This window comes from Hibiscus syriacus, unplaced genomic scaffold (genome assembly GCF_006381635.1).
Source record: "Hibiscus syriacus cultivar Baekdansim isolate YM2019G1 unplaced genomic scaffold, ASM638163v2 tig00013960_pilon, whole genome shotgun sequence".
Classification (NCBI taxonomy): domain Eukaryota; kingdom Viridiplantae; phylum Streptophyta; class Magnoliopsida; order Malvales; family Malvaceae; genus Hibiscus; species Hibiscus syriacus.
The window spans coordinates 354614-377030 of record NW_024062312.1 but is presented as its reverse complement, the minus strand read 5'-3'; the positions used below and the strand labels follow the sequence as shown (position 1 = coordinate 377030).

Genomic DNA, 22417 nt, shown 5'->3' with positions numbered 1-22417 from the left:
GTTTATAAAGGGGGGTGTGTGGTTAGATTAGTGTGACGTAGGTGGCATGCATAGGGCAGTAAAAAGTGAATTCAGCCACAGACTGCCACGTGCTTCGCCTCCCAGCTGTAAAAATCTATCTGTAAAATCTCTCTTAACCATTATATTTATAATCTTTTTAATTAAAGTAATTATAGTGGTAGTATCTATATTAAAATCTCATAATTATATAATAATAAACGTTTAAATATTTCACGATCATTTATACTTAAACTTAAAATTGTTAGAAATAACAACTACTACTTTAATCATTAAAATTACTCAATTTATGCATGAGATTATAAATTAAATAAATATGTGAGATAAAATTATAAATTAAGATATGATAACGAAGACTGACAAATTTTATATAACATGAACTTAAACATAAAGATAATAATTATACTATAATATAAAATAAAATATGATGTAAATAATACAACCCTTTCAAGTTATATAGATAAAATAAATTATTACGACTTTTTAGAAATTTTAAATTTTAGTAGTTGAATCTATAATATATATATATATATATATATATATATATATTATCAATAACTAAATTTTTTAAAATAATATTACCTTATAATCGCTATAAATTATTAAAAATTATATATGTTCGTGGCAAGTGAAATTTGGGCCAGGTTAATATTAGGTATTAACATGGGTTTCACATAATTATACTCTTTTTCTCTTATTTTACTTACTGTAATTTTAATTTTTCTAATTTACTCATTAAACTTTTGAATTATTCTTATTTTGATCACTCTAAATTATTTTATTATTATTTTGGTATGACATGATATTTTTTATTATTTAATAAAAAAAACCAGAAGGTGGTCAGACACCACGCTGACCATCGTCAACCACCTTAGATGGTGATCGTTCAATCCCAAATTTCACAGGTCAGTTCGACTGAAACATTTTAGCTTCATTACTTTCAATCTTTAATTTGTGAACTTTAGAGCAAGTTTGACAAAATGTAAGTCGGATTCGGACTCACGGTGTTGAGGCGAAGCAACCCATGAAATTTGAAACCAAATGACAACCATCTATAATGGTTGACGGCGACCGACAGTGATGTCCTGTCACATTCTATTTTTATTTTATATTTTAAATTATTTTATATTAAATAATAAAAAATATCATGTCATACAAAAATAATAATAATAAAATAATTCAGAGTGATCAAAATAAGAACAATTCAAAATTTCAGTGATTAAATTAGAAAAATTAAAAATATAATAAATAAAATAAGAGAGAATACAATTCAATGAAAATTGTGTAATTTATCCTAACATAATTTATGTCAGTTTAAGTTTGATTTTAAAAGATGCTTTCAAATTTTATTCAAATATATTTATATTTATACATTATTAATTCAAATTCATTTTAGAAAGATTATATTTTCACATAACATTTTATTTATTTTTATTTAATATCTGATGGGGTTTGTATATTTTTCTGAAGTATTTTAAACATAGACAAACATATAGTAAATAAAATAAAAATAAAGCAATTATAGTCATAATATTAAATTATAGTTATAATGTAATTTGTTCAAAAAAAGTTATAATGTAAAAGAATTAGTTATAGTATTACGGTTATAAATATTATGAACGTTTCGTAACGTATAATGACTATCACGATCGTAATTGATATTTAACTTTTAAAAAGTAAGCAGTCATACATAAATCTATAACCATATATAAAAAGAAGATGCGTGAATTACGTAGATCTATAACGTTTGGATATTGATATGTTACAAGGCCTTTTCTTCGAGTAGTTACGATGTACGACGAATTAATTTAAGGTTAATTTAAGACGATTTTCAACTTAAATGTTATTTGATTCAACCTAAAAGGTTATATAAATTCAAAACATTTTCGGTTACAACGGAAAAAAATTAAATTTTGCGAGTTTTGGGTTTACAATAAAAAAATATATAATTTATAATATTTTTAGAATAATTTTTATTGTAACCGAAAATATTACGAATTACATAATATGTTCGGCTTTAACTTAAATTGTTACATTATCCAATCTAAAAAATTAGCGTTTTAGTAACAATTTCGGTTATAACTTATTTATGTATATTTTTTAATCTTTTATTAACAAGTTGTATTTTAGATTATTTTCTTCTTTGCCGTTTGTGTAAGCAAATATTAGGGTAGAAGCAGGTGGGAAAGAAAAGGAAATGGTGAGAAGAAAGGGAAGAGAAAATGGCTTTTTTATTATTTAAAATCTGGAAAAATTATTAATATAAATTTATATGAAGCATTTTTATTTTTAAATAATTCATGTGTTTGTCAAATTGGTATTTTAATTAAACTCATTCAATTGCTTGAAAGTAATAAATAATGTATTTAAAGTCATAATATTAAATTATATTTATAATATTATTCATATAATTTATAATGTTACAGTTATAAATATTACGAACGTAATGTAACGTATAATGATTGTCGTCATTGTGATTCATCTTTACTTTTAGAAAGTAAGCGGTTTTGCATAAATCTATAACCATATATAAAAAGAAACTGCATGAATTATTGTAGATATGTAACGCTTACATATTGATACATTGCGTGTAGGGATGCTTAATCAGTTGAATAGTTTGTGAGTTATTCGAATTCGACTCGGTCAAAATTCAATTATGTTTGATTCGGATTCACTCGGCTCAAACTCGAACTCGAGATCTTAACGAATTGAGTCGAGCAAGATCCAGCTCGACTTGATAAACTTGTGAACAATTCGTTAATTTTTTTCATAATTTTTTAGTTGTTACCTTAAAAATTATTACATCAAAAAAATCTAATTAATAATTTTTGATTTGTCAATAATTAATAAGAAAAATGCTAAATTACAAATTACTACTAATTTATTTTTTTAATAAATAACAAGAAAGATACTGGATTAATAATTAATTTATTAAATTTTATATATAATTTAAAAAGAAGGTAAATTTTTTAGTGAATTTAACGAGTAACGAGTCGAGTCGAGTTGAGCAACAAATTTCTTTAACGAGCAAGAGTCATGTCAAAGTTTATTAAGTTTCATGAGTAACGAATCGAATCAAATAACAAATTCTTTTAACTAACGAGTACGAGTCAAATACTATTCAATTCATGATTGGCACACTCAATAAACACCCTTAATTACACTCACCTTTCTTCTCTTTCAGTGTGTGTAGGTAAAATTAGGTCAGAAGGAGTGGGGAAATAAAAGGAAATAATAAGAAGAAAGGAAGAGAAAAATGTTTTTTTTTATTTAAACTTTTACATATTTATTAATAAAATTTATATGATTTTTTTTAAATAATGCATATAAAGTAATTAGCACATACTTGAACTCACAACTTGATTTAAAAGTAGCAATGGATTATTATGGTAAAAATCTTTATAGAAAAAGGGTAAGTTATAAATTTAGTAATTAAAGTTTGCTTTTTCTTATATTTCACTCATTGTAATTTAAAAAATTTCAATTTAAATATTGAATTTATACGTCGTATTTTTTAATCACTCTGACGTTAGCTCTTTATTGACATCATGACGTAGGTCAATTAAACAAAATTTTAATCAGGAACGAACAAATTCCATTTTGAGAGTAAGTGGTGACTTCTCTTTCTTTCTACTGAAATAGAAATCAAAGATTTGATTGAGTTGGTGGTGGCCTTGGCAACATCGAGTGGCTTTGTGTTTTTGAAATGGGTGTTGAAGAGCGTGAATTCGTAGGAGTATGAATCTCGATTTGTAATACCCTAAATCTCGGGTTAGTAGTTCGGGTTGACCCGAGACCCATAAATAGAGCTCAAAGGACTTATTAGAATAGTGTGGATCTAATTAAGTTAGAATTGGGCTTGGTTTTGGTCCAAGTGTTATAGAAATAAAAGGAAGAGGACCTAGAGTGTAAATTTCCCATTTTTCAAAGCAAGAGCTAAAACCCGCTTATTTTCTATGATATCAACGTGAACCACCCTATTTTTTTCACCAAACACTCTTCCTCTTCTCTTTATTCTCTCTCTTCATTTTCCTCTCTTTCAAGTGAAGCAAAGATTGAAGCTTTAAGGATTTCAACACTTAGTTTGGTTTATCTAAGGTAAGAAAGTTATTCTCCATTTTAAGAGCTTCATTTCAATCCTCATATATCAAGTTTTAGGCTTTGAAACAAAAATGGGTTTAGAAGTGGTTTAAGGACTTAGGAGATTCTAACTTGTTTTGGGGGTAAGATGAAGCTTAGAAAGTGTTTTTAGACTCCTAAATGTCCCATAATCAAGCTAGTAATACCACTTTTATGTTATGTTAGTGAAAGTGGTTGGAGAAGGTTCCAAAGCAAGGAGTAAAGAGAAGTTGACTCTTGGGTGAATTGAGAAGTTTTCCAGCTATCGAGACATTAAGGTAACACCCTTCTAACCTTTCTAAACCAATTGTAAGCCCTTTTTATGCATTGACGTAGCTTGCATTAGCTTTTGGAGGTTATAAGAATGTTTATGGCAAATCATGGATTTATGTGTTTCTAAGTGTTATAATGACTCCTTATGACTATAACAAACTCAAATAAGACACTAATAACGTTTGTGGACCTCCTTAGAGCCTCTAGAGTGTTTAGAAAGGATTCAATATGCCCAAACATGGCATTTTAGTATGTCATTATTAATACTAGAGGAATATTATCGATACTGTTCTCATGCAAGGCATGAAATTAAGGGGTTTTGGGTAGTGGTATCAATACTCATGCATAAAGTATCGATACTCAGTGTTTGGTTTCGATACATGAAGGAGTGGTTTCGATATCGATCTTCCAAAATGTAAATTTGGTTCTAATACTTATAGGAGTGTCGATACCAAGGGTTGAGTATCGATACTCCCCATAGGGGTATCGTTACTACCTCTTCTTTTATGGTTATATTAAGTTGTTTGGTATCAATACTCAAGGGAAGGTATCGATACCCTTGAGCTAGTATCGATACTGATGGGTTCAATATCGATACCTTTGTTTTCTCTCAAATAAGAAATTTGAGGAAATTAAAGACAAAATTGAGGGACCCAAACTCCAATAATACATTAAGTGAGAACAAAGATTAATAATATGAAATTTCACTTAGAAACCATATAACTTAGGGAATCATAAGACTTGCCTTGTGTGATGTTTGGGAAACAAGACGGATACCCAAATCACTCTAGAATATGGACATGATTGTATGCTAAGTTTTGGCCAACTTTAAGTTAGTGCTTTAGGTGCTTCTTAACTAACTGGGCGTAGATGCTCTAAGGCTCGACGAAGCAAGTTAGTCGGGTGTGCAGTTCTGATATAGAATTTTGGATTCCACCCTAAGTATAATAGAGAGGTGCTTGAGCTCCGAGATATAGCCCCTCAACCGTACCATGACGCCTACCTTTGTATGTATGATTTAGTTAGTATACTCGTATAATAACATTTATGTTATAAGCGTGTAAATTAGAGGATACATATAGTATAATTTTGTTATTAGTGTGGCACTGAGCTTGTGAGCTCAGGGTTTGAAATTTGTTTCCGTTCGTAGGTTAGTGGGAGAAGCTTTTGGGAGGAGCCATCGCCTAGACCTTATAGTAGCCACACGCTAGCTTTGAGTACATCTCAGCTTTTATTTAGTGGGCATGTATTGTAAATGAACTCGTGTATGTCGAGTCAAAATGATACATTTAAATATTTTGTAATTTTAAATTCAAGTCATTTTGGGGTCCAGTATTGTAAACAAGTATTATGTATTTATTTTGTTGTTTATGTCAATATGTGGATTTATGTGAAGGAATATGTTGTTTTTAAAAGAAAATTTTTGGGTTAACCACTCCGGTGGTTCGTGTGATGTCATAGTTCATTGATCTTCAGGTTGTACTGGATTAGGACGTTACACGATTGGGCTATTCTCTGCGGCTGGGAAATTTTGGTTGGCATATCATTGACAATAATTTCATCTTGTATATATGGACATTATCCTATTAGTTGTATATATGGACGATATTGTTAGCACTGAAAATGATTCTAGCATAATTTCATCTTTTAAGTCCTTTCTCCACACTTAGTTCCACACCAAAGCTTTGGAGATGTTAAAATATTTCTTGGGAGTTGAGGTGAACAAGAGTAAAAGAGGAATCTTCCTATCCAAAAGAAAATATGTGCTTGATCTATTGTCCGAGTCAGAAAAATTATGTGTTAAACCTTATAATACTTCAATGGTCCCCAATCTACAATTAACCAAAGAAAATGAATAATTTGATGATCCTATGATCCTGGAAGGTACAAAAGAGTTATTGGAAAATTAAATTATCTTATTGTGACGCGTCCTAATATTGCTTATCCGATGAGTGTTCTGAGCCAATATATGTCATCACCAGTTGTCGATCATTGGAAAGCAGTAGAACAAGTTTTGCATTATCTGAAGAGTGTTCCTAGACGTGGAATTTTATATGGCAATCAAGATCATACTAGGATCAAATATTTTTCAGACTTGGGATGCGACAAGATGCAAGGAGGATAGAAATCTACCTCGGGATATTGTGTGTTTGTGGGAGGAAATTTGATTTCATGGAAGAGTAAGAAATAAAATGTGATCTCACGATCTAATGGAAACCGAATATAGAACAACGATTAAGTTTGTATGTGAAATCATATAGATTTATCAGCTCCTCAATGAAGTAGGAATTAAAATTTCAGTACCTTCAAAACTCAGGTGTGATAATCAAGCTGCACCTATCTTTCAGGAGAGAACGAAACATATTGAGATTAATTGTCATTTCATTCGCGAAAAGATACAAAGGTTTGGTCATTATTGGATGTACGAAGATCGAAGAACAACTAGGAGATATCTTCACAAAAGCTCTCGACGGAATCCGAATCAATTATCTATATAACAAGTTGAACATGATTAATATCTATGATCCAACTTGAGAGACAATGTTACAGTTTTGTTACTGATTCCTAGACAGATTCTTAGACTAATTCCTATACTTATGTATTATATTAAATGTAATATATTATGTTACCCACTTTAGCTATAAAATACAAGCGAAATACATTCTTTACTGATTACTACGTTTAATTTAATTTTAATTAATTATATATTCCATGAATTTAACTTAAAATATTACACGTCAAATGTATATTGGATGATGATTTGACAAGAAAAGCTTTAAATATCTAAAACAAAAATGTAACACTTTAAACACCTATTTTGCAAATAAAACCATTGCCATTGAGGTTACATTGCAAAGGTTAAAATTTCAGAGCCTTGGAATTCAAATCTTATTCGACATAACAGCACAACCCATCTCCGTCTACATTATTTTCATCATCTCATTACAAACAAATACAAATCAAAGAAATAGGAACATAGAATAAAAACCAACACATGTGGGGCTTTATAGTTCCTCCTTTCAGCCTCCCTGGTTTCCTCTAGGGGGGGAAATGTCATATTTTATCACTGGTTTTACTAGTCGAAAGGCTTTCACAGGGAAACCGAACCGGAGCGGACAAAGGAAACGGCGGATAAAAACTTTTAAAGGCTACCTAGGAGGCAATCTGAGGAATCGGTTAGCCTCATTCAATTACCTGCATCTCGACTGTAGAACTGGTCGAGAGTTTGGCTGGTATACGGTGGAGAAGTTCGCGAGGAAATATGCGAAGCAGCGTCCATGCCAAATCAAGTGACTGGAAGATATTGCGGGTGTCGTATGCTCCTTGGGTGACGAATTTCCTTTCGAACTTATCCAAGAACTCCAAGTATAGCTGTTACGTTCAGGGACAGCACGTTAGGTTGTTTCTAAGCAATTACTTGACCAGAAAATGGTGCAAGAAAATTAGTGAAGTGGAAGAGAGCAAACCAGATCCTCAGAAGAAAGTGCTTCCTCGCCAACCACGGCTTTCATGGCCTGCACGTCCTTCCCAATGGCATAATTCGCGTACAACTAAAGGTTAAAGGATCGAGAAACGGAAGCAGAGTTAGATTCACTCATACAATGGAGGATTGAAATTATACAATGAGATCATACCTGGTTAGACGTCGGCATGATCCCTGCGTGTCATCCCCTCTCCAATGGCACTCTAGGAAAATATACATAACAAAAAATGGTTACAATTCATAGTAAGTTACTGTCCGTATATTTTTCGTCTCGACTCTTGACAGAAAAAAACTATCTTCCTGGAAAATCAAGAGCCTCAACTAATGAGTGCTATCCTCACCTTCATCAGACGGGACAGCGACGGAAGCACATTGATTGGTGGGTATATCTGTCCAATTCATAAGGGAGGAGAATTTATTAATTGAAACAAACCAACTAAATTGATGATCGTACAAAGAAAAAACCATATTCACCAAAATCCATTTTGAAAACAGATCAATACTGTAGAACTTGAATCAACCAGTTAAGCAAACAAGGTACATGCCATCCATCAACATCACACACCATGATGAGCCACATTCAACCCAATTCACCTTGAGAAATTCACTTATGCAATGCAATAATGGAGAAGATATAGTTCCCATACAAACACCGTATTGAAAATGAAATTTACGCATAAATTGATGGGAATCATGGTGTAATTTGAGAACATTCGTATCTCCCAGATACACAAGTTGATAGCTTGTATAGGTACGTTTAACATTACCTGCCTATTATAAAGCTGTCTGTCAATGTATATTTGCCCCTCTGTGATATATCCAGTAAGATCAGGGGTGGGATGTGTAATATCTGCCAAAAATAAAAAATAAAGAGAATGAAGTTATGAATCATAATTATCATTAAAGAAAGTATTGCAGCGCAAAAAGTTGATATAGTTAAAAGACGCATTACCATCATTTGGCATAGTAAGAATTGGAATCTGTGTGATAGAACCCTTTCCTCCCTTCAATTCGTCCGGCACGCTCATATATTGTGGCCAAATCGGTGTACATGTACCCAGGATATCCACGTCTTCCGGGTACTTCTTCTCGTGCGGCAGACACCTGCATTAGCAATAGTTTCTCTTACGCAAATGGCATAACACTATAAAACATGGATTTAAGATAAATAAAGATTAAACTTCTAGCATTCACAAAAAATCTTTCCAGAGCTACACAGATTTCTGGAATGCATGAATTAAATGTCAAGAATGTAAGATCAATCTGAATCATTAGAAATAGTGAAACATAAAAAATCATACATGGTTCCATGTATTTATGCTACGGCTAGCAGTCATAGACACCAGAGAGTTTGCACTAATGAGACATGGTTGTTTTTCGTTACCTCACGAAGAGCATCAGCATAAGAACTCATGTCTGTAAGTATCACAAGAACATGCTTCCCGCATTCATATGCCAAGTATTCTGCAGTAGTGAGAGCAATTCGAGGAGTAATAATACGCTCAATTGTGGGATCATTAGCCTGTAGAGAAGAAAGTAGAAGCTAATTTCCAGCTATAAATAATTTTTAAAATAGATGACTCCCAACCAACCCACCCTTACCTTAAAAAATAAATAAATGAATAAAGCCTTTGTATCTCAAATTGAATTATACCAGGTTTAGGAAAAGAGTCACTCTTTCCATTGAGCCATTTTCCTCAAAGTCACGTTTGAAGAACTGTGCAGTCTCCATGTTTACCCCCATAGCTGCGAACACAATTGCAAAATTATCTTCTTCACCATCCTGAAATCAGTGAGTGAAACAATCAGAATATGGAAAGGTAAAACAGTCACATCAAAGACAAATATGCATCATGTTCAGTAGTGAGAAACATTAGTGGAAACCGATAACTAGGGGTGAGCAAAACTCGACTTGACTTGAAAAACTGATTTTTTTTTTACTCGAATAGAAAAAACTCAACTCAAATTGACTCCGAGTTGTAATTTCATAAACTCGACTCGACTCAAAAAGTTTTCAAGTTCAAATCGAGTTGTAAAATACAACTCGAATAACTCGAAATTTTTAGTAATTGATAGATTGATTTTAGAAGTTTGATTTGAGTTCCTTGACTTTGTATGATATATGTATATCATACAACTGGGTGATGACATACAACGAAATTAAAATGCCAATTGAAAGAAACTTCATTAAAATTTCATAATTGATGCACATTAACTCATTACAATCATCAAGGATGTCCAGGTATGGACGCAGCCTGGATGTCACATTATTATTACGAGACAAGCAGCATTGGTGCATGAACTTTACCTCAAGAAGATCTCCTGCCTTCTCCAAACGTTTCACCAAACCAGCCTGACGACAAATCTGAGCAGCAATTTCATTATGGGGAAGACCAGCAGCTGAGAAGAGAGGGATTTTTTGCCCTCTAGCAATTGAATTCATGACATCAATTGTTGAAATCCCTGTCTGTATCATTTCTTCGGGATAGGTTCTCTCACTAGGATTAATAGAACTCCCTACAAAGTAAAAGAATAAAGGATAAGTAATGTAGCTAACAAACTACAGATGGCAGACAACTTATACTGTTCAATTATCGGTCATTCCACAACACTGCCTACCAGAGATATCCAAATATGCCTCAGGCAAGATTGGTGGACCATTATCTATTGGCTTGCCAGAGCCATTGAAAATGCGCCCAAGCATATCTGAAGAGACAGGAGTTTTCAACACCTACAAAATAGAGTTAGGAGAAGAATTACAGAAACCGAGTTCAAAACAGCAAAAAAAATCAGAGGGGTACGCAGAACATGATACCCAGTGTTTGTTTCCCTATGGGCATAAGAACAAATATGCACACAAATGATTGGTATAAGATGCCTATTTTTTATGCTTATTATGTCAAAAAAACCAATAAACATTAGAAGTAGTCTAAAGTCTTGATTGCATAAGCTTAACCTTGTAATTAGAAAGGCTGGAAGTGGAAAACCAAACATTCCCAAGAAACCAATATATGTTATGTTACTCAGATTCGAATGCAAGTGTCGGGTACAGGTATGATTCCAACGTGAGAATATTTATTTATTTTTTCTAAGTTTTTCCATGCATCTGTAAGATCCTTGGAGGGTCATATTGCTATTCTCATGTCATGATAAGCATTGGACAAACGTGTTGGACATGGATAGTTGACAAGAGTTAGAGCAGTACAGCAAATAAGTATCAGACTGCTGGTTATTATTAACGATCAGATAGGATGTGATAAATAGAATCAGTGGTTCCTCAATGGAGATGACATGTTCTGTGTTACATTCTTTTTAAAGATAGCAAATCATGGCGCTAAAAAAAGCATAGATACCTAATCGAACCATATGCTAAATCTGTAATTTGAAGTAAACGGAAAAAAATATTTTTATTTTAGAGGCCAATTTAGGGGATGATTTCATAACCCTACGAAGATAGAATATTACTATAATAACAGCCAGTATAATGCCAAAAGAGAACCTTAGCTCACGCAACAACATAAAATGTCTACAAGGTCTAGCAATAACAAGACTACCTCCTGGTCTACAGTCTACTAAAGATTAAAGAACCAGATATGTCAAGATTCAAGAAACAGCATATCCGCATGGCTTGTAATGTCTAAGCACATACAATCAGATAAATGATGCCAACCAGCTATCTTAATTAAAAATATCCCAACAGAAAAAGCAGAAATTCATTTATTATCCAGGTGTGTTGAAGGTAAGTTATTTTTATATCAAATTAGGAGATGCAAGAATAGGATTAAACATAAAAGACAAACGCAGGACTTTACATACCTCTCCTGTAAATTGCACAGTGGTATATTTGTTGTCAATTCCAGATGTTCCTTCAAAAACCTAGCCAATGTAATATGCAAGTAGAAAATATGAAGAATAAATGCATTTGCTATAACTGAAATTGCAGCACCGGACAAGTTGGTCTCATTCCTTTTTCCATGGTGTAAAAGTGCATATAACAGGAATTCATAGTTACAAAGGAAAGCTGGAGGATTTAAGACAGAAATTACCTGAACAACAGCCTTTTCTCCATCAACTTCAAGGACTTGACCACGTCTGGTTGTTCCATCCCCTAAACGAATATTAACAATTTCTTGAAATTTGGGTCCCTAGAAAAAGCATAAACCCTTAGATAATGAGTTGAAATAAAAACTAAACAAGCTTGAGAATGATACCACATAATTAGTGAGAAAAAGAAAACTTGCCTTCACTTTATCAAGGATTACTAAAGGCCCAGCAACTCCGGAAACTGTTCTATATTCTGCAATCAACTCAAGAAAGTAAATAATTATTCTTTTAAATTCACCAGTTTCTTCATGCATCACTTCCTGCTTGTCACAATGCATGTGACAATTTAACCAGAATCTTATCGCCAATTCAGCCCCCAAGATTAGACAGAATACTCGATTCACGTTAAAACACAATCCATTAAAAGAAATGCAAACACAGTTACTTATGATGATCATGGAACTAGTTTAAATCAAGCAGTTTACCCATGCCAATCTCCAGTGTTCCCTCCTCCATGCTGTTAATGTTTTCTGCCTTATCCATTTTGTAGTTCTGTCAAGAAAGAAAGCCACAATGAGATGGATAATTCATTTCAGGGAAGGAAATGTAAAAATTAAATAAAATATTCTTTTTAAAAAAAGGAAGATCGTCATTCCATTCTCAGACTCCAGAAAAAAGTTAAAAGGAAAAAAATCTAGAAGCTTGAAAATTTGTTAAACATTGACGGCTTTTACTATTTATTTCAGTTTAACAGGAAAGCAGACAGTAGACAGCAAAACTTGTAATCGATTAAAAATTATTAACTGTCCAAATACAAAAGCATTTATAGTATAAAGTTATTTATAAAATATAAAGTAATAATCCATTTTGTTCGCCTAAAAGATACATTTTCATTTTGAAATGCGAAAAAAATACTGGATTAGCATAAATGAAAACAACAGTAGAACATGGCCAGAATTCTCAACCTGAAAACTAAGAAGTAGAAATCAATAAACAAAATTAAAAACGAAACCATTGCTTAAAAAAAACCTTTCCCTATTTATGCAGGAGAAACGAATTCCACTCATTTCCAGATTCATCTCAATTTCATAGTTTGCTACACTTGAAATCTATTCAATAAAAATGGCTTCCTTTAATCTTGAGCTATTCCTGATACACTGTTAATCTTCATCGGTATCGGAATCTATTGCTCACCGATATGTACTAATCACGTTATCCAAAATTCACAAAAAAACTATACCGTACTTCCATTTCAAGATGACTTAACAACACTAATGAGCTTAAGCAACAGATCTTGAAACTTCAATTATCAGAAATGGCTTAAACATCTTGAGAATTGAAAACTATAATTCCTTTCATATTTATTTCCCTAGTCCGAACAGAAACTAAGTACCGAAAGTAACATCCATTGCAAATAAGATTAAGGAAAACAGACATTCTTATATTAAAAAAAGGATCAAAATAAGAAAACTAAACAGAAAAAAAAAACCAACAACGTGAGAAAGTGGATCAAATTAAATTGGAACTGATATCGGTATGATTAGTTTTAAACAAACTGAATTTTAGGAAATTTAAATGAATTGAATGAAAATTGAGATTTTTTGTATAAAAAAGGCAAAATAAAAATAAAAAGAAAGAGGAATTTACTTTCTTTTGTGTTCTTCTGTTTCACGGGAAGCAGCGAAGGAGCGAGAGACAGATGGGGAATAAACTAAAAGTCCAAAAGGATCTGCGAATTGCAAATAATAATAACTAAATATATTTTTGAAAATAAAATAAATATGAAATATAGAAAATAGTATAATAATTAGGGTAAACTATACCAGAGACCACCGAATTATAGCCTCTTTTCATTTTTACCACCATTTTTGAATTCTTGTCAATCAGACTATCGACTATTTCAATGCATTCAATCAGGTCATTTATCGTTAACATTTAACGGAAGTGTTGATGTGGCAATTAATAAAATTAGAATAATTACATATTTGGTCATTGTTACTTATATATTATCTCAATTTGGTCCTAAATTTAATAAATTAAAATAAATTTAATCTTCGAATCAGATCGTACCACGTGCCACTAATACCAAATATCATGATACATGTCACCACCTGATTAGAGGATTTAATTTATTTTAATATAATATATTCAATGTGTAATGGGGCATTATGATCGGATAATTTATATTTATAATTCAGTTTTAATAATTAAATTAGAACAATTCATCTATGTAATTTTATATTTCAGATGATTTAAAGTTTATTGCGGTGTTGCGGTGTTACGTAACAGTTTTTTATGGCAACAATCGTGATGCGGTTCCCTTATCGTGTTGCATCGATATTGCGTCGCGGTAACCTTTAAAAATGTTACGATGCGAGCGTTACGCTGCGTTGCGACCTCAATTTAGTACTATGGTTGAGGTTGATCATTAGGCTTCTTTGCTTTAGACCCGGTGGGTGAGAACATACCCGTATTAGAGTCAGGTCAGGTTATTTTTAATCTAAAAATAGGGCGGAGTTGGGGCGGAGAAGTATTAGAATTTATCGGGGCGAGGTAGGGTCAGGTTTAAATAATACAATTTTGGGTCGAGGTCGGGCCGGCAAAAAATATGACTCTCCCCACCCTATGCCCATCCCTATTAATAGATTAGGTAACATGATATTTGGTATAATCACATATTTGATCCCTGTTATTTACATATTCTCTCAATTTAGTCTTACATTTAATAAATTAAAATAAAATTAATCTCCTATCGAATAATGCCATGTGTCACCGGTGCCATGTGTCACCATCCTTTTGGCCCCAATTTCCTTTGTTTTTGTTTTCCACCAATCAAAGGGTGTCACACTCTGATTGGTGGAAATAAATATATTAATTTGAAATAAAATTAGTCCTCCAACTGAATTGTAATATCCCAAAATCAGGGCTAGTGGCTAAAGTGAGAATTTTGAAAGTTTTGTGCTCAATTTAGAAATTAGTTAGAAGTTCAGGGACTTAAGTAAGGAAATTTTAAGAATGGATTAAATAGCATAAATGGAAGAATTAAAGGGTTATTTTGGTCTTTTATGCTTAAAGGATATTTTTCCCTTTAAATAAGGGTTAAACATATGGGTTTGGGAGAATTCTGGAAGCATTTTTCTTACTCTCTTCTTCTCCCTTCCCGTAGCTCAAGTTTAAAAGGTAAGTTTGATTTTAGTGTTGAATTCTTGGATTTATAAGTGGTTTTGATTATTTGAGTGTTATATAAGCTTAAGGAAAGCTTATATGAACTTAAATCATCAAGTAAAGAGAATAAGAAGAGAAATTCTATTATGGGTTTAGAAATGAACTTTTGATATAAAGAGGTTTTTAAAGTTGTAATGAAGAATTTGACTTGTCAGTAGTTTATTTAAGAGATATGAAATGTTAAAATTGGATTTAGAACATGATGAAATTTGAGTATGATTCTTGAAGCCTATGTAGAGGATAGGATTTGGAGATTTAAGATGTGATAACGAGTACAAATGGGCTTAAGTATGTGTGTTTGAGTTTAGGATATGAAAGGGGTTGAAGTATGGCATAATTGAGTTAGAATGAAGTGATTTTCGTGCTAAAATGTAATTTCTGGGCTGTGTGCATCGATACACATTCAATAGGTACCGATGCACTCTCAACGAAATAAACATCGAATGCAATGAGTACATCGATGCATAGGAAGTGCATTGATACACCCATTAAAATGGAAACATCGAATGTAAATTGTGTACCGATGCATGGGTAGTGAATCGATGCACCTGTTAAGGGATGCATCGATACACTGTAGAATGTACCGATGCACTTCAATGGGAAATGGAATAAATCTCTTTCTTTCAGTCTAAGAATTGATAGATTATAGTATATCAATTGGATACTGATAAGTATTAATACATGATTGTGTAGACATCGATCGAAAGCAAAGTTTGGATAGGTCGTCAAAGTAAGATACGCAAGAAAGAGAAAGAGCTTGGTAGTGTTATTGGTGATCAGGTGAGTACATGATATGAAGTGTAGTTATGTTAAGGAATTATGACTTGCGAGAAGTCTAATTCTGATATTAGGTAATATGAGTACCCAGATATAAGCAAGTAGTTATATGATGTTCAGAGAAATTCGAGTCTATGCATAGGTTTAGATGTAACACCCTAATTTAGGGGCTAAATTTAAGAAATTATAAAGTGGTGGATTTAATTGGTATTTTTGAAAGAAACGGGGGATTAAATTGTAAGATTTTAAAGTTGGCAGACCATTTTAAGAAGTACAGGAAATTCAGTGGCTAAACCCATGATTTAACCATTTTTTATATATGTTGAAATATAATCCCTCACCCGTGCTCAGTTTCTGGAAATTTTTCCAGTTTCCCTCTCCCGTCAACCCCTCTTTGAACTCCGATCTACTCGCCGTCCAACCTCCGATCGATGAGCCGAAACCACCATCGTGTTCGTTGTCAATCGAGGAACAAAACCCCTCAAACCTTTCGTCGTGAATCATCACCGTTCGTCGTGAATTTCAGTCGGAAGTATCGTCGGTAATAACTCGTTTTAGTTGGTTTTTCATCGATTCACGACGATCCGATGATCCGTTTACGACACCTCCCGCACCATCGTGTTCCTTGTGCCGTTCCGAGTCCACCGGTGTTCTCCTTTTTCTCCGGCGGCGGCAGCGCGTGTGGAGGTGAAGCGGTCAAAGTTTCCGACGTTTCAAAATCGAGCTCTCCGCCATTCAAAATTATGAACCGAGCTTTGTAAGTATCTCGAAATCGCTCAAAATAATTTTTAGAAATTTTTCTGTGAATTTTACGCTGCCGGAACAGTGCCCACGCGCCCCCACGCGCCGCCACTGCGAGTGGGGATAGTCTAAATGACCGGTTTTAGTGAATAGTTGACCGGTTTGACCGGTCACAACCCAACCCGACCCGTTGACCCGACATGTTGACCGTTGACCCGTTGACCGTTGACCGGAGTTGACCAAAACTTTGACCGGCTTTGATCGGGCATTAAACGACCTTTGACTTCGACCGAGTATACCTATCCTGACATTTTTCGACGTTCCAAATCTGATTCCGCTGTTCGTTTTTCAAAATTCGAACCCGAAGACCTCAAAATTACCGGTCAAACCCGTTGACTTTGATTTTGACCGAAATTTCCAAATTTCCGAAAAGTCATATTTTATGCTTTCGACGTCCTGAATCCGAATCCGAAGTCCGTTTCGCCAAATTCGAACTCAGTAAGCCGTCTTTCATTGATTTATCACCCGATTCGATCCGTTTATCGTAATTAAGCTCCGTTTCTGATATAATTTATGTTGATATGTATCTGAGGAATTATTGGAAGTTGAAATGAAGATCAAAGGCGTTCGAATGGAATTTTTATGGTCGATCAGTATTGCACGGAAATCGAGGTAATATTTTACTACATCTTTATGCTTTATAGAACATGTTGGTATTGGTAAATGCATGAATGGAAATGTTTGGTCTTATATGTGTAATAAATGAAGATCTACACTAGATATGAATACGGTAGAAAATAGATAACTGAATATGGCTCAGATGACTATTATAAGAAATTGGAGGACAGTTGGAATTAAATTACAAGTTCTGAAATTAAGTGATAAAAGAATCAATCATGGATTGTAGATTATAATTTATCTCATTAAAGGTACTTAGATGATAAATTATGAGAATATTTCGATTAGGTAAAATTACGAAATTACCCTTATGGTGGAAAATGACAAGAATTGTCTCTGGAAGTAGATTAATAAATCTGAAAAGAATTATTGATCTGCTAAAACTATTCATGTGCATAAGGAAATGTTAGTTTTACTTGGAAATTATGGATAACCGGTTTTTAACACCAAGAGGGCTTATGCAAGATACTATAAGTCTGTTAAGGAATCACTTCAAGATCAGAGAAGGTTCGGGAAAGCAATTAATCATAGGATCTCTAAATTATTATTTTCGTTAAAAGCTAATATCGAAATTATCTGGTTAAGAATTACAGAAATACCCTTAAGAGATCGAATAGTCTGAGTTAACCCTGAATGAGAAAATACTTAGAGGATTCGTACTTAAGTCGATTAAGTACAAATTTGATTGTTAAGATCATGACTTAGCAGGAAAATTCATGATATTCCGTTTGTAAAATTTGAAGACACTTGACTCGAAAATATCCGAATAATGAGTAAATACTTGAAGAATAATTTAATGGGGGTATTTTACTGTCAGAATTGTTCGAAAGGACTAAAGTAAAAGATATAAATTGGAATTAAATAATAAGACCGAATGGAGGAAAAAGATTGAAATACCGTGGATCTGTAAAATGACCAAAATACCCCTGTAATGAAAATGACTCAAGAATGTCACCAAGCTAAGGAATGATTGGATATCCTCGAGCTCTGAAATGAATGGAATAAAACTGAACATCAAAATTACCAAAATACCCTTATGGCCTAAAGTAAGTAAATGTCTTGGATTAATTAAAGAATCCAAATAAGCATAGGTATTGGCCTACCTTTAAAAGTAATGGAACACAATTTAAGTGAGTAGATCAACCCTAAAGCTATGTCAATACCTGAATGACATAGATATTACTGGAATGCGTGTTCGTCTTCTTAAGTTTGACTCGATGATAAATTTTAGAAGTATTCAACTTAGTTCAACTCTGGATCGCATTCAGTACTAAGAATTGGACGTTTGCACGACAAATCAGCCACAAAGACCAAATTGAATGTAACGGAAGTGCAGCATGTGTCTGAAAAATCAGGAACGCTTGAATTACTCTGGAAAATCCCGAAGTATCTTGAATGGACTTGAATGCTAAATAAATTAAGTAACCACAAGGACTGAGGATTGAATAAGTGAGTTGGATGAATCTGGAAATGTTAATGAACATATATGATGTAATGTTCTTATGGATTATGAATTACAAAATCAAGTACGTCAGTATTTCATGATATGGTGAAAACGTGAACATGAAATAAAGACATTAGAAGATTTATTCAACGTTAATTTCGAAAATGAAATATGAACAAGAATTTGTGGTATTAAAGGGTAAATACCCTGGAAGGAAAATGAATTGACCAGTCGACATAGATTGTTAAGGTTCTGAATCTTCGTTCTCAAGTTGTTCGATTATCCAATCAATTGACATGGATGCAAAGGATTCTGAATACCCTTCTGATTACGTACAACTTCTGAAAATTGTCCGAATAAGATATGATCCTGATAATTCACATTCTGAATAACTGATGATTCCGTCAGTTATTGAACTTTTTACAATAGTGATTCTAAATTCCGACATTCTATCGGTATACTGAAGATCCATATTTCTCTACTTTCTAAGATTATCCAGTACCTTTGAATAATATTTGTAAACTCTGGTGTGTTCCCTACTTATATGAATATTTTATCTGATTTCTGATTTGAATTCTGTTTTGACATCTGATCTGAAATCTGTTCTGATTCCTAACCTGGATTATGTTCTGATATCTGATCTGAATTATGTTTTGATTTCTGATATCTCCGTTTACCGACGGATAAATGTTTTATCTGGGGGTTTATTGTTGGAGGAAGATTATTTGCAGACTCCTCGGCTTTGTGCTCAGGGTCTAAATGGCATGTGTGGTTGGGTGTATGGTTCTGGGGAACCTACACATTTATGATGTGAACGGATGGGGGTATATATATATATATGTTTAAAAGATCTGTATCTTTTTACTGAATTTTTCGAGAACACACTAGAAAACCTATTCTGATCTCCTCAACTCAGTCATCCGAAATATTTCTCTGAACTGAAAGCTCATTGTCCGTTACCACCCGAAATATCAGTAGAATCTCTGCTCAGCATAAAAATATGTAAATGCTCAGAAGCAATAAGGAAATAAATATTTATCTGTATCTGCACGTTCATCAGCATCATCTGGTAGTTCTGTATTACTGAGCTTTCCAAAGCTCACTCTATTACTCACCTTTTCAGGTTGAAAGAATTGTACCAGTGCATCTATCGACTTCAGTAAGGGAGTTCGTCCGGCGTTGTTACAGAGTAGGGTACATGTGATTAGGGGGCATGTAATTGTATTTTGATTTATATACGAGTTTGGAAATATGTTTTATTTTTAAATAGTGAAAACTAATTTTATAAGTTACACGTTTCAATAAAAGTTTTAAATTTTCTGCTATTTTTACAATGGGTCGCTCCGGTGGCCCTAATGTGACTTCCCGGATCGGATCGGGCTACCCACATCGGTCTGGGGGGTTACATTAGATGTAATTGCTTCTCTATGTTTGTGATCTAGGTGAATATGCCTTGTTGCATTATATGTTATGAGATATGTGTTGTATGATAGTGATCTATGAGATATTGATAATAAGTCATAAGATTACATGCATATGTAATATAAGTTAAAAGATAAGAAATGATATGTTATATGCATATGAGAAAAAGGTATATGTGAACTATATGAAATGGGATAAAGAACTATGTGATGTGACTATGTGTGAAAAGGATGAATAATGTGAATTTCATGGAAAAAATTCTACGTGAAAGTAAACTACGTGACTATGTGATCATATGAAATGTGATAAAGAGCTATGTGAAAGAACTATGTGACACGAATATGTGAATGTGTAATGAGGTAAAAGATAATGCCCATGTCATGTGTTATGAGAGCTATATGTATAGTTGACATGCCAAGAGTCGAGGGTCTACGCGGTCCTTCGGGACATAGTGGTCCTTCGGGACATATGTGTTATATGTGGTCCTTCGGGAAAAATTCTACGCGCCCCTAGTGGGAATTATACGAGCTGTGGTGACAGCATATTGCACAACCTCTATGTACTCACATACCTTAAGTTCTCAGTAGTGTGCATGGGCTAACCAAAAAGATAACAATAAAATGTGAGTTGTAATGAGAAATGTGTTACATGTTTTATATGATAATATATGTGAATGTGTGTATATGTTACAGGAAAGAATGTGTGTTATGGGTTATGGCATTTGTTATGTGATGTACATGAATATATGTTAATGTATATATATGAATGAATATCAATGACTCATATGATGATGTAAGAACATGTTATAAGATATAGAATATGAAAATAAGAGATCATATGAACAAGAGATAAGAGATAGAAAGGATAATCATATAAGAGTATGAGAAAATATAAATGATGACATGTATGTGTGTATGTAATTGTTACATGAAAAAGTATGTATACAAGTATGACATTGTATTACATGATATGTACATGCATTTGATAATTTACATATGTATTTATATGTCTCACTAAATCTATGACTTAGCGTGTGAGTGTTCACACGTAGGTTCAGGAAAGCAGGAAGAGAAGCTAAGAGGAGCAAGACAGGTTAGTTTCTCCTTACCGAAGGTCAGATCAGAACCTAAATGAATAACATGTATTTTTTTATATAGAATCTAGTTGATATGTAGTTAAAAGATTTGTATTAGATACGCTCTGATCAATTTTGTAAAACCATATGTTTTATATCATAGAAAGTAAATGGTTTTATTAGAAATATCAAACTGAATCTTGGGTATTTTGTAAAAGTAAATGTTTTTGAGAAGTCAATGTGACACCTCAGACTCGTATCCGGGTCAGGTACGGGTTGGGGTGTTACATGAATGATGACATGTGGCACGACACATGATACCGATGACACATGGCATCAGTTAATTAGAGGATTAAATTTATTTTAATTTATAAAAATTAGGACTAAATTGAGATGATATGTAAATAACAAGATCAAATGTGCGATTATACAAAAATATTTAATGACAATTAACTCATAGTGATCACATCTTAATTAAATAAAAGCAAAAGTGATTATATATTATTTTTATTAAAATCAACGAGGAAAAATAAACAAAACACAAACATAGGTGATCAATTATATAGTTAATAAAATTATAGTGCACCCTTTTTCAAGTTGTATGTCGGTATGACTCAATTATGACGGAGATTTTTAATTAGTCACTGTCATTATCTTTCAAAAAAATGATTAAAGAAATTATATTTTTTCTATTTTATGAATTTTTATTTAATTATTATTAAGCCAACTAACCCTAAATAATTTGACCTATTATTCTCAATAAATTAAAAATAATATTATTCTTATAAATAACCTAAATGAGTGGGAAATGAATATATATGTATTGAAAGAAATGTTTACCAGAGATAGCTTCTGGAGTAACAAAAATAATAGGGTAAAGTACAAATTTAGTACCTAAACTATCACTTTTATTCCGATTTAGTACCTAAACTTTCATTCTTTTCAAAATCATACCTAATGTTTACTTTTTGTTTCATTGTAGTACCCTGCCGTTAAAAATTTAGTTACTAAAATGAAACAAAAAATTAACGGTGGGGTATTAAAATGAAACAAAAAGTAAACGTTAGGCATTGTTTTAAAAAACTAAAAGTTTAGGTACTAAAATGAAATGAAATTG

General features: G+C 32.8%; 1 pseudogene; it reads right to left on the bottom strand.

Moving 5' to 3' along the window:
- Nucleotides 1–7306: 7306 nt before the first annotated feature.
- On the bottom strand, nt 7307–13675 carry LOC120206648 (annotated as a pseudogene).
- Between the last annotated feature and the right edge of the window lie 8742 nt (nt 13676–22417).